This window comes from Gymnodraco acuticeps, unplaced genomic scaffold, assembly GCF_902827175.1.
Source record: "Gymnodraco acuticeps unplaced genomic scaffold, fGymAcu1.1, whole genome shotgun sequence".
In the NCBI taxonomy this organism is placed as follows: domain Eukaryota; kingdom Metazoa; phylum Chordata; class Actinopteri; order Perciformes; family Bathydraconidae; genus Gymnodraco; species Gymnodraco acuticeps.
This window is the reverse complement of record NW_022992277.1, coordinates 60,614-70,573: the sequence shown is the minus strand read 5'-3', so window position 1 is coordinate 70,573 and position 9,960 is coordinate 60,614. Positions and strand designations below refer to the sequence as shown.

The 9,960-nt window shown below is 41.1% G+C and overlaps 1 long non-coding RNA gene across 1 annotated transcript; it reads left to right on the top strand.

Annotated features, from left to right (window-relative positions):
• Nucleotides 1–6,300: 6,300 nt before the first annotated feature.
• LOC117540629 lies at nt 6,301–9,739 on the top strand. Its single transcript, XR_004568193.1, has 2 exons — nt 6,301–9,206; nt 9,364–9,739. It is a non-coding gene; the product is annotated as an uncharacterized LOC117540629 (long non-coding RNA).
• Nucleotides 9,740–9,960: the final 221 nt, after the last annotated feature.

Below are 9,960 nucleotides of genomic sequence, written 5' to 3'. Positions count from 1 at the left end.
TAATATCCTGGCTTCTTCATCTGTATTCATCTGTCAGCTGTCAGGAGATCTGCTCTTCCAACTACAGCTCTACGAGACCTTTATTAACCAATGAAAAGCTGTTTAAGCTCCACGAACACATCAACATACCTGTGGGAATGTAGCAACATAATGAAAGTGCAAGTGATTATTTTTGGACCCACACTACGTCATTACTTACTGGTATGAATACACAATGTGATTCACTGTTGGTACTATACTATTGGTTAAAGGGACCCAACACTGATTGCTTTGCTTACGAGACACATTTCCCTTTTAGATATTTTCAGATCATAGTCATCACATGTTATAGAGAAACTTAGTTTAGAACTTATTTACTTAAGTTAAAGGATAACCTCCCCTTAATCAAACTCAGTCCAGCTTTAAGATTCTGTTGAGGAAATATTTGATCAAAGAACCAAACGTGTTTTTTTGTCGTTTTTGTTTTTACATATTTTCAACATATTTCTTGGACATATATGTTGTTCTTCATATTTCTGACAGACTAAAGTATTTTGTGTTTTTTTGCCTGCATTCAACGTACTGTATTATGCTGTTTTTGTGCGAAGTTTGGACATGCTATGCTACAGTATGTCTTTTTTTGCATATTCCAAATACTATACTATGTTGTTTTTTGCATATTTGCGAGATTCTACATTATTTGGGAAGCAAAGGTAAAAAATGCCGGCCTTTCATCAACACATCAGTATCACTTTTGAAGGCCTTCTTAATATCCATATCTTATTAAGGTTCATTTGGTTTTATGTTGAATAAAGTAAAGTGTTATCAATCATTGCTTTTATTGTTTTACTATTAAAATATTAATGTAGTCTGATGATTAATTAATAATGTGGCCTTTTTGGCAGTTTAACTAAAGGTGTGCGGCTGCTGCCGTGAGGGAATATCAGCCTGACATTACAATGGGCTTTAATGGAGGCATGTTGAAAGTTGTTGTCACGTCATACCCTCAAGAGGCATTTTGTTTAATTATTATTGCTTCATTATTTGTCTTTTTTCAAGCTACGAGATGTTTTCCTACGTTTGTCATGAAAAGTTATGTCTCAGGAATGTAGGGTTTGGGAATTATGGCAGTTTAAAAAAAATATGAAGGCACATTTCAAGATTTCTTACCCTCTAGCTGTGACATCACGCACTCTAGTTAATGTTAACATCTGAAGAAGGCCTCTTTAACAAGGTCTGAACAATGTTTAATATCTCTAAATGTAAGAATCAGATTTAAAAGTTGTTTTACACGAATAATGTCAGAAAGATGTGTAACATTTTAAAGGGGGTCAGAGCTACCAGGAAGGGAGTGGAGCCTGATGGAGACACTGGGAACAGAAGGTGAGGGGGTAAGAGCTACCAGGAAGGGAGTGGAGCCTGATGGAGACACTGGGAACAGAAGGTGAGGGGGTGAGAGCTACCAGGAAGGGAGTGGAGCCTGACGGAGAAACTGGGAACAGAAGGTGAGGGGGTAAGAGCTACCAGGAAGGGAGTGGAGCCTGACGGAGAAACTGGGAACAGAAGGTGAGGGGGTAAGAGAGGCAGGAAGGGAGTGGAGCCTGATGGAGACACTGGGAACAGAAGGTGAGGGGGTAAGAGCTACCAGGAAGGCCATTCTTAAGTATTTGAGTGGAACAGGATTGATTGGAAGAATTTAAAACAACGTAAACAACACAATGGTATAATTCCACAAGTGGTGATAGGATGATATGGTGATACACTCTCTTGTACAGTAGGTGGCGGTATGCACCTTAAAGCTGTTTGCAATCCGCCAAAAACCGAGAGAAGAAGAAGAAGAAGAACCTGGATCCACGTTGCGTCTCGTCTCTACGGTTCTCTCTCTGTGTTCCTGAGAAAGTGTGTGTGAGCTCCAGCTCTACTGATCCATCATCTGTGTGTCTGGATAAACCTCTGAATGGACTGTGTGCTCTTTTTTCTGGAGCGTTTACCTCGGACTATAGGAGCTAGCTTAGCATGCTAGCTGGAAACACGTTAGCAACACTAGTCAGCTTGAGAGTTTGATGCAGAGAGAAACGGTGTGTTTAACGGAGTCTGCAGGGAAAGGTGATCTAGGAAACATGAGTAAAGTCCAAATGCTGCTGTCGTTGAAGAAGCAGCGACTCACTGCTGCTAATGAAGAGATATTTGCTCTGTTTGAACAAACAATAGCAGAGCTCGAGGAGGAGCTGTTTCTTTCCAAAGAGGAGAAGAAGAGACTCCAGAAACTACTGGACGCTGTTTTACAGCCTCAGCTTCGGATCCACAGAGCAGGTCTGTTCCCTTTACCCTTCATTAACACTTTACACTCTTCAGTAGCACTTTATTATCACATTAATAACACTTTAGACCCTTTATCAGCACTTGCTGCAGGTAGTAGATCCTGAAGTAAAAGTACAAACACCACACTGTGAAAATACTCCATTACAAGTTAAAGTACTGCATTAATATCTTATTTAAGTAAAAGTATGTAAGTATTATTAGACACATGTACTTTATTATAATAATTCAAATGTATTACGGAAGAGCAAACCTACCAAAATAAATATATTTATAAAAATACATACATTGAATAATATGCCATTTGATGTACTGATTTAAATATGACCCATGCATGTGGGCACTAGGAGTGGAGTGCACCAGCTGGCAATAGTGTCTGTATGCAGACCACAGCAAGGAGGCGGATCCTAAAAGGGGGTGTTTCGTAAAGGGTTATGAGCCCCGCCCCCCACGTATTTCTTAAAGGTATATGACGCTCTGTTTCTCATTTATTTTAATGCTTTGAATGAATCATAAACGAACTTTGAAAAATAATAATTATAATTAATTTGCATATAGAATGAAGAGTATACAACCCACAGAGAAGACAAATTAATTGACCTATTGACAGATCATAATGAATACAGAGTCAATTTGATAGTTTATCATAACATAGGATACATTAAACTCATACATTGTAGGCATATCATTTTTTACTGTTTGTGCAGTGGTAGTAATTATTATTCAAATCAATCAACTACGTTTTATGGAAGATATTGCTGTATATCATTTAACAACATGAGTAGAGGTTTCTCTACACCTAAAATACTGAAGTTACTGTCCTGGTCATGTTGTGTCTGGTGGTAAGATTAATTAATTAATTAACGTATTTATTATTTTTGAAACATTACAATACACATCAAATACTAAACATGAAATGTATAGTACATGCTAGGGCTGTCCCGAATACCATTTTTCGGGCTCCGGATATTCGGTAGTAATCAACAGCGAATATTCGAATATTCGGTGCGGAGAGATCTTTTTTTTTTTTTTAATAAAAAATTGTTTTGCCAACATTTTTTCATAACACGCTCCTCCGAGACACCTGACAACACGCTGTTAAGCAGAAGCGCAGAAAGAGCATACTATTACGATTTATATTTATTGATTGTCTCAGTACTCGCATACATTAAAACTAAAACTAGAAATGAGGACGGGTGGCGCAGTGGTCTGTGTATCTGATCATCAGATCAAGTGCTGGGGAACTCCAGTTCGAAACCCGCTCCTGCCGCCACTGCGTCAGTCCGTTGTGTCCTTGGGCTTCACCCGGATTTGCTCCTGTGGGTAATGTCCACAGTACATGTATGATATCAATGTGTACTTGTAAAAGCGCCTCGATGACTTCGAGGCGTGAAGATGGACGGTGTGGCGCTGTGCAATGATCAAGGGGTGAAACCCGCCGCTGCTGCGTCTGTAAAGCCGTTGTGTCCTTGGGCAAGACACTTCACCTGAACTTGCTCCTGTGGGTATTGTCCACAGTGACCATTGCATTTATAAAAAATATTTGTAATGTGTATTTGTAAAGCGCTTTGAGCATCTGGAAAAGCGCTATAATAAATGTAAGGAATTATTAAATGTGTCCTCTGCATTTAACCCAGCCGCAGTGCAGTGCCCGGGGACCAAATCTGGTTCCAAATTCCGTCTATAACGTTTTACAACCTGAAGATACAAAACACATATTTCTGTTATAACAACAATACTTTTAATAACATAGCCGTAACAGTAGGCCTAACAGTGTTGTTACCGATACAGTAACCAGTATTTAAATAAATGAAGAACGAAAAATAAATGAACTCACTGTATGCCAATAATTGCCTTAGCCCCAGATGTTCCCACATTGCTCCTATTATTTTCATTATTCGGATCAAATTGAAAAACTAATATAAAAAAGCAATTCGGCAAACCCTTGCAAAGATTTTCCAAGCAAAGTAAATGCACGATTTTATCATGTGTAACGTTACTGTTTAAACGGCGGATAAAGCAGCTTCATCATGGCAACTTGACAACAGCTAAGCTAGGCTAGTATTTACAGCATCCGGTGACTTTTCAGAGTTGTTGTGCCACCGTGGTAGGCCAGTTTCTTGTCGCATATTTGGCACACTGCCTTCTTCTTACCGTCGTCCAATTTTTAAAATGGTCCCACACAGCTGGAGTCTTCGGCATTTTGTGTTCAGGTGTGTGAAACGAGGTGAAGCGAGCCGTTTGCGTTCGTGACTGTGAGTGAACGCGATGTCAGGAGCACAGGCTGAGATTGTATATATTTCCGCATTTTAACAGTGCAATTCAAAAGTATAAATATAGTATAAGAATATGGCAATTCGCCTTTATTGATAGCATACATTTAGGGGAAGAAAAAAAAAACAAAAAAAAAACGAATATCCGAATAATGAAATTGAAACCCGAATAGTTGGCCAACGAACGAATATTCGAATATTCGGGTACAGCCCTAGTACATGCCAATACATTGTACAAAGGAAAATATCTTCATTAAACATAAACATTTTATTGGGTGTTCAGTGTGCGAAAAAGTACACGTCCCACCGTCCGGGACGTGTTATTTACAATATCGGACAAGTAGATCTTTCAATTGACTTGTCCGGCGGACAAGTGGCGTTTTTCGCCCCGATTTATTGATACATTCAGTTTACAAAAGGCAGAACTCATTCGCAAATTGTCCGTGTCCGCCATTGTTCGTTTAGTTAGTTTCGGTTCTGCTTGTCGATTCCTAAGGAAATCCATCTCGAGGCTTTCTGTACAGTTAGACGGGGCGGGGCGGGGCGGGGCGGGGCGGGGCGGGGCGGGACGGGACGGGACGGGACGGGACGGGACGGGACGGGACGGGACGGGACGGGACGGGACGGGACGGGACGGGACGGGACGGGACGGGACGGGACGGGACGGGACGGGACGGGACGGGACGGGACGGGACGGGACGGGACGGGACGGGACGGGACGGGACGTGTAGCACAGTGGCAGGGTTGGGAAGCAAAACTCGGTTCCGAGTAGGAACAAATAACAATTGTCCGGTACCGGGATTAATGAGAGTTGTGAGGACAGGAGGCGAGGCCGAGCCCCACGGATTGCAGCTCTCTCTCTCTTTATGCTCCGTATCAGCTGATCGCTGCACGGTGCAGCTCAGCGTCTCTCTCTCTCTCTTTCTACACCCAGCGGATCCGCTACCTGTGTAACAGCCTCATCTTTGTCAAACTTTCTTATGTTCTTTCTCTAACACGTAATGAAGGTTATTAAGCGTTTTAGCTTCTGTGTTGTTAATATGGACCGCCATTTCCTTTATGAAGTAAAGCAGCCTCCCTGTCTGTGTCCTCGCGCTGTCCTCACATCCCCGGACCCCCAGACTCGGAGGAGCACAGGGATGTCAGTATTGTTTATGAAGCAGGGTATAGAAAGTACATTATTGAAATGAAAATACTATTCAGGGTTTCCCACACATAGACTATACTTGGGCGGGCCGCCCAGGTATATTAACGGCCGCCCAAGTATATTTCGCGACCCATTTTTTTTTATTATTTTTTTTTTATATAGCCTACGTTTTTTTTTTTTTTTTTTTTTTTATTCGTCCGTGACCACGACGCCAACTGCAATCGATTAACTTGTGGACAATGATCCCTCGCTCCCTTGCTCTGATCTCGCCTCGTTAAGTGGCCTGCCTCACACAGGGTGGTGACTGGCTGTCTACATGATGTGGCCTGCCAACATGGCCACTGTCATAGAGATCATAAATCAAAGCCCTTGATTGGTCTCTGTGTGTCATTCAAGCTCGGGATAACCTCAGCTCAGGTGAGGTAAAGGACTCTCTGAGTGTTTAGATAGTTAACTTAGTCTAAGTTCTCAGTGGGTCTCAAACGGTGTGGTCACCATTTATGTAAACACATATTTCCATTTGAGAGGGTAGTGATTGATCTAATGGATAGTGAGGTGGGCTGAACATCGGAAGGCTGTGAGTTCAAATCCCGCCAGGAACACCACCACTAGTGTGCCCTTGAGTGCCAGCTTTACGCAAAATGATTATACAAAATGATTATACAAAATGAAAACTTTACTTTTTTGAAAATATTTACATATTTGGAAGAATGTCATGTAATATTTGAAAATTGAATTCTGGCAATTGACCCTCTGTAGAAATTGTCTGTAGCTGCCATACATTATTTGACTTGCTGTTTGTCAACCACAGCTTCCCAGTACGTCTGTATGTATGATGTCTGCTTGTATATTGTTTTACAATGACATCCTGTCAGAGCCATGTGTACATTGTCAATGTAATCTTTGGGTTTTGATCTATTATTTAGAAGCACGAGCCATTTTTTTAGGGATTGCCTTTCTAATAATGAATAATTCACTTACCCAATTCCTTTTATCCTGAAGCTTATGGCATATCTTTAATGCAAATTATACCTTAGTCAATCCAATGTTGATACATTAATGAATTTCCTCTAAGATCCGTTATATACTTAGATCCCCAAATGGTCTGGTTTCCAACCTCCTCTCCTGTACGGCTCCTTTAGTGTTCCACCCCCTGCTTTCTGCCAGCTAGCCCATCTTTGAATGACACATTGATAGAAAGAAGGAATCCCTGTTCAAATCAAGGTCTTTCCGAATCAATTGAGAAATAGTTTAGGCAATAGCTTCCAGTCCCCTGATGTTGGGTGATTGATCCATAATACGCTTCAACCAACCGTAATGAAGTGCTTCTCTGTGAGATAAAAATATATAGCATTTTAAACCCTGTCTCATAATCTCCAGTGATAACTGATCTTTTTCAATTGTATGCCTCTTTCCAGACCAAATAGTCTAGGGGTAAGATGAATAACTTGGCTTTGGATAAGTTGAGCCTATAAATAAGGGAAAATACTGTACCGTACACCACATGGCTTTAATACATACATATTGTTTATGAGGAGAGAAAAGCTGTGTTTTTCATCAACGCATATATGAAAGGAAGTTACATCAACACACATAAGATAATTGCATAACACAAATTCCCCTTAAACCTTCATCTTATTCAAAGAAGAATTAGAGCATAATAAATGAAGCGGTAATACTGGCTATGCATCATACTTATAATGTATTATAATCAGCTTATAACACTATAATTATTGTTCTAGGAACTCATTGATGCTCATAAATGAAGCAGTTGATGTGGGATTCAGCAGTAGTAGGATTCAAGGCGTTTTTAGAATCGGCTATACAGTTATACAGAAGGACCAGAGTTTACTCTGAATAGGAAGTGTTTTAAGGAAGATTTCAGAACCCATGGTGTAGGACTAAAACACATACACGCATATTACAATCACTCACTTAGACTGGCCTCCAATGTGTTAAAACAAGAGACGCAGATCAGTGCCCCTTATGGGGTTAATTAGGGTTAGGCTTGGGGCTAGGGGTAAAGATAGTTTTGAGGGAACATAGGGCTGACTGTAGGTACGCTCCTGTGTATGACAGTGCAAAATGTTTGCCTATTCTTTGACTCCTGTTGTCTGTTATTCTGTGTTAAAGTAGTAATAGTCTGTCCTTTAGCACAGTTACATATCTGTCTGGTACAAATGTTTAAGTGAACAGCTTGACCTGTATCTGTTTTTGTGTACTTGTCTAGGCGGATGATGTGTCCCTTCAAAATGTGGCAGGCAAGACAGTTTTCTGAATCTTTCAACAGTGTAATAGAATCGGACCATATTTTCATCAGCATCCTGGGCTGTACAAAGAGCAGTTAGCACTGTTGAAAAAAGGACACATATATGAGAGAAGTATAACAGTTTATTTTGTATAACATGTAAAGCCTTGAAACACAATATTTGTATGCACAAATTACTCAAGTATAAATACTTCAGCCCATTGTGTCCGATGACAGCGGAAGGAGAGAGCTGGTTAGGAAGGCGTAACTCCTTTTCCCCGCAGCGTTCCATAACTTAAGCATTGGTCTGTTTATAGGAAAACATATGCAGCACTGTGCAGTTGTGGAGGATGCAGGACTTAAACATAAGTATGATTAAAACGAGCTACGCCATTACCCTCTCCACAACAAATAAATTATTATTATTAACAGACAGAACAGACGTGACTAGGAACTCTCAAGTAAACACGTGGCTCATAACCCTTTAGGAAACGCCCCCTATAGGATCCTCCCTTTATAGGAACCACCCCCTGCCTGCGGTCTGCATCCAGACCCATCTCCCAGCTGGGTGTAAAAAAGTAGGGCTTAACTCTAACGTCGGGCTTAGCTACGTCCGACTTAGTGATTCGAATTTACACCGAGTGCACCAAGCCTGACTAGTCTCGGGCGTAGCTGCGCCTGGTCTTAAGATGCGCGTCCACGTGAATACACGCAAAACAGTAATTGTTGCCAAGCAACACACGTCTATATAATTTAACACTCAAACTCCTCCATTCAGAGCAAGCTAAGAATTGAATAACGAATATGGATAACGGAAAGAAGAGAAAAAACTATTTTACTGATAGAGAGATTAGAACATTAATGGAAATATATGCAGAGCATAAAAACTCGCTAACTGCCAAATGTAATAATACCATGACAAACCAACACAAACTCGCAGCCTGGAAGTCAATCACTGGTGCGATAAATGACTTGGGTGATGGAGGGATACGGACGGTGGAAGAGTGTAGGAAAAAGTGGAAGGACCTACTATCCAGAGCCAAAAAGGATGCATCGGTTCTCAAAAACCCTCCGACCGGCGGAGGCCCTGCTCCAAAAACCTCTCCATACAGCAAAATCATTATTGCTATTTTTGGAGAGGATTCCCCCACTTTCACCGGGTTGAATGGGATCGACAGCTAAGAGCCCTCAACCTCAACATTTGAAGAGGTTGACGCAGACGTGTCAGCTGTCACTAGTGGTAAGTCATTAATAGAGTAACATCACCCTACATTATCTATATACATATTACCCCCACGTGAGACATCACGGCTAGCAAGATAACAATTAGCAATCACGGCAATTGATATCAACTGACAATAACTGACAGTAACTGACAGTAACTTGCCATTTTACAGACTCAGAGGACCGCAGAGAAGAGGGAAGTCCCTCACCCGTCAGCGATGACTCAAGGGGAATCCCAAATGGCCACACCCCGAAAGAGAAAGAGGGATTTGTCAGAGCTACAGCGGGAACTGACGGAGAAAGAAATCGTTCGTGTGGAGGTGGAGACCGTCAAATTGAGAGTGGAACACGAAGAAATTGAGATGGAGAAATTGAGACTCCAAATAATAATTCTTAAGAATCAGCTACTAATCACTGAAGAAGACAATGTGTTCACCGTTCTGTAATCATGTTGTACTTGTTTTTTATCTCAATTTCATGTTAATAGTTCTCCAAAATGTTGTTATTTAATGTTCTTATGTTCTTTGAATAAAATAGGCCTAATGAAAATATGTGGTCACAAAGGGAGCTTATTGAAATGCAATTGCAAAAAAACAGCGTTCATATTACAAATATATAGGTCTATAGGTTGTTTATTATATGATTGCAGGTAAGTCGTCCACCGATATCTTCACGGATGCCAGCAGGAGCCACAGGGTTCTCATCTGCCTCCAGTACCTTCTCCTTGAAGGGGGATTCTCTTTTTCACACAGATGTTGTGCAGCACCGCA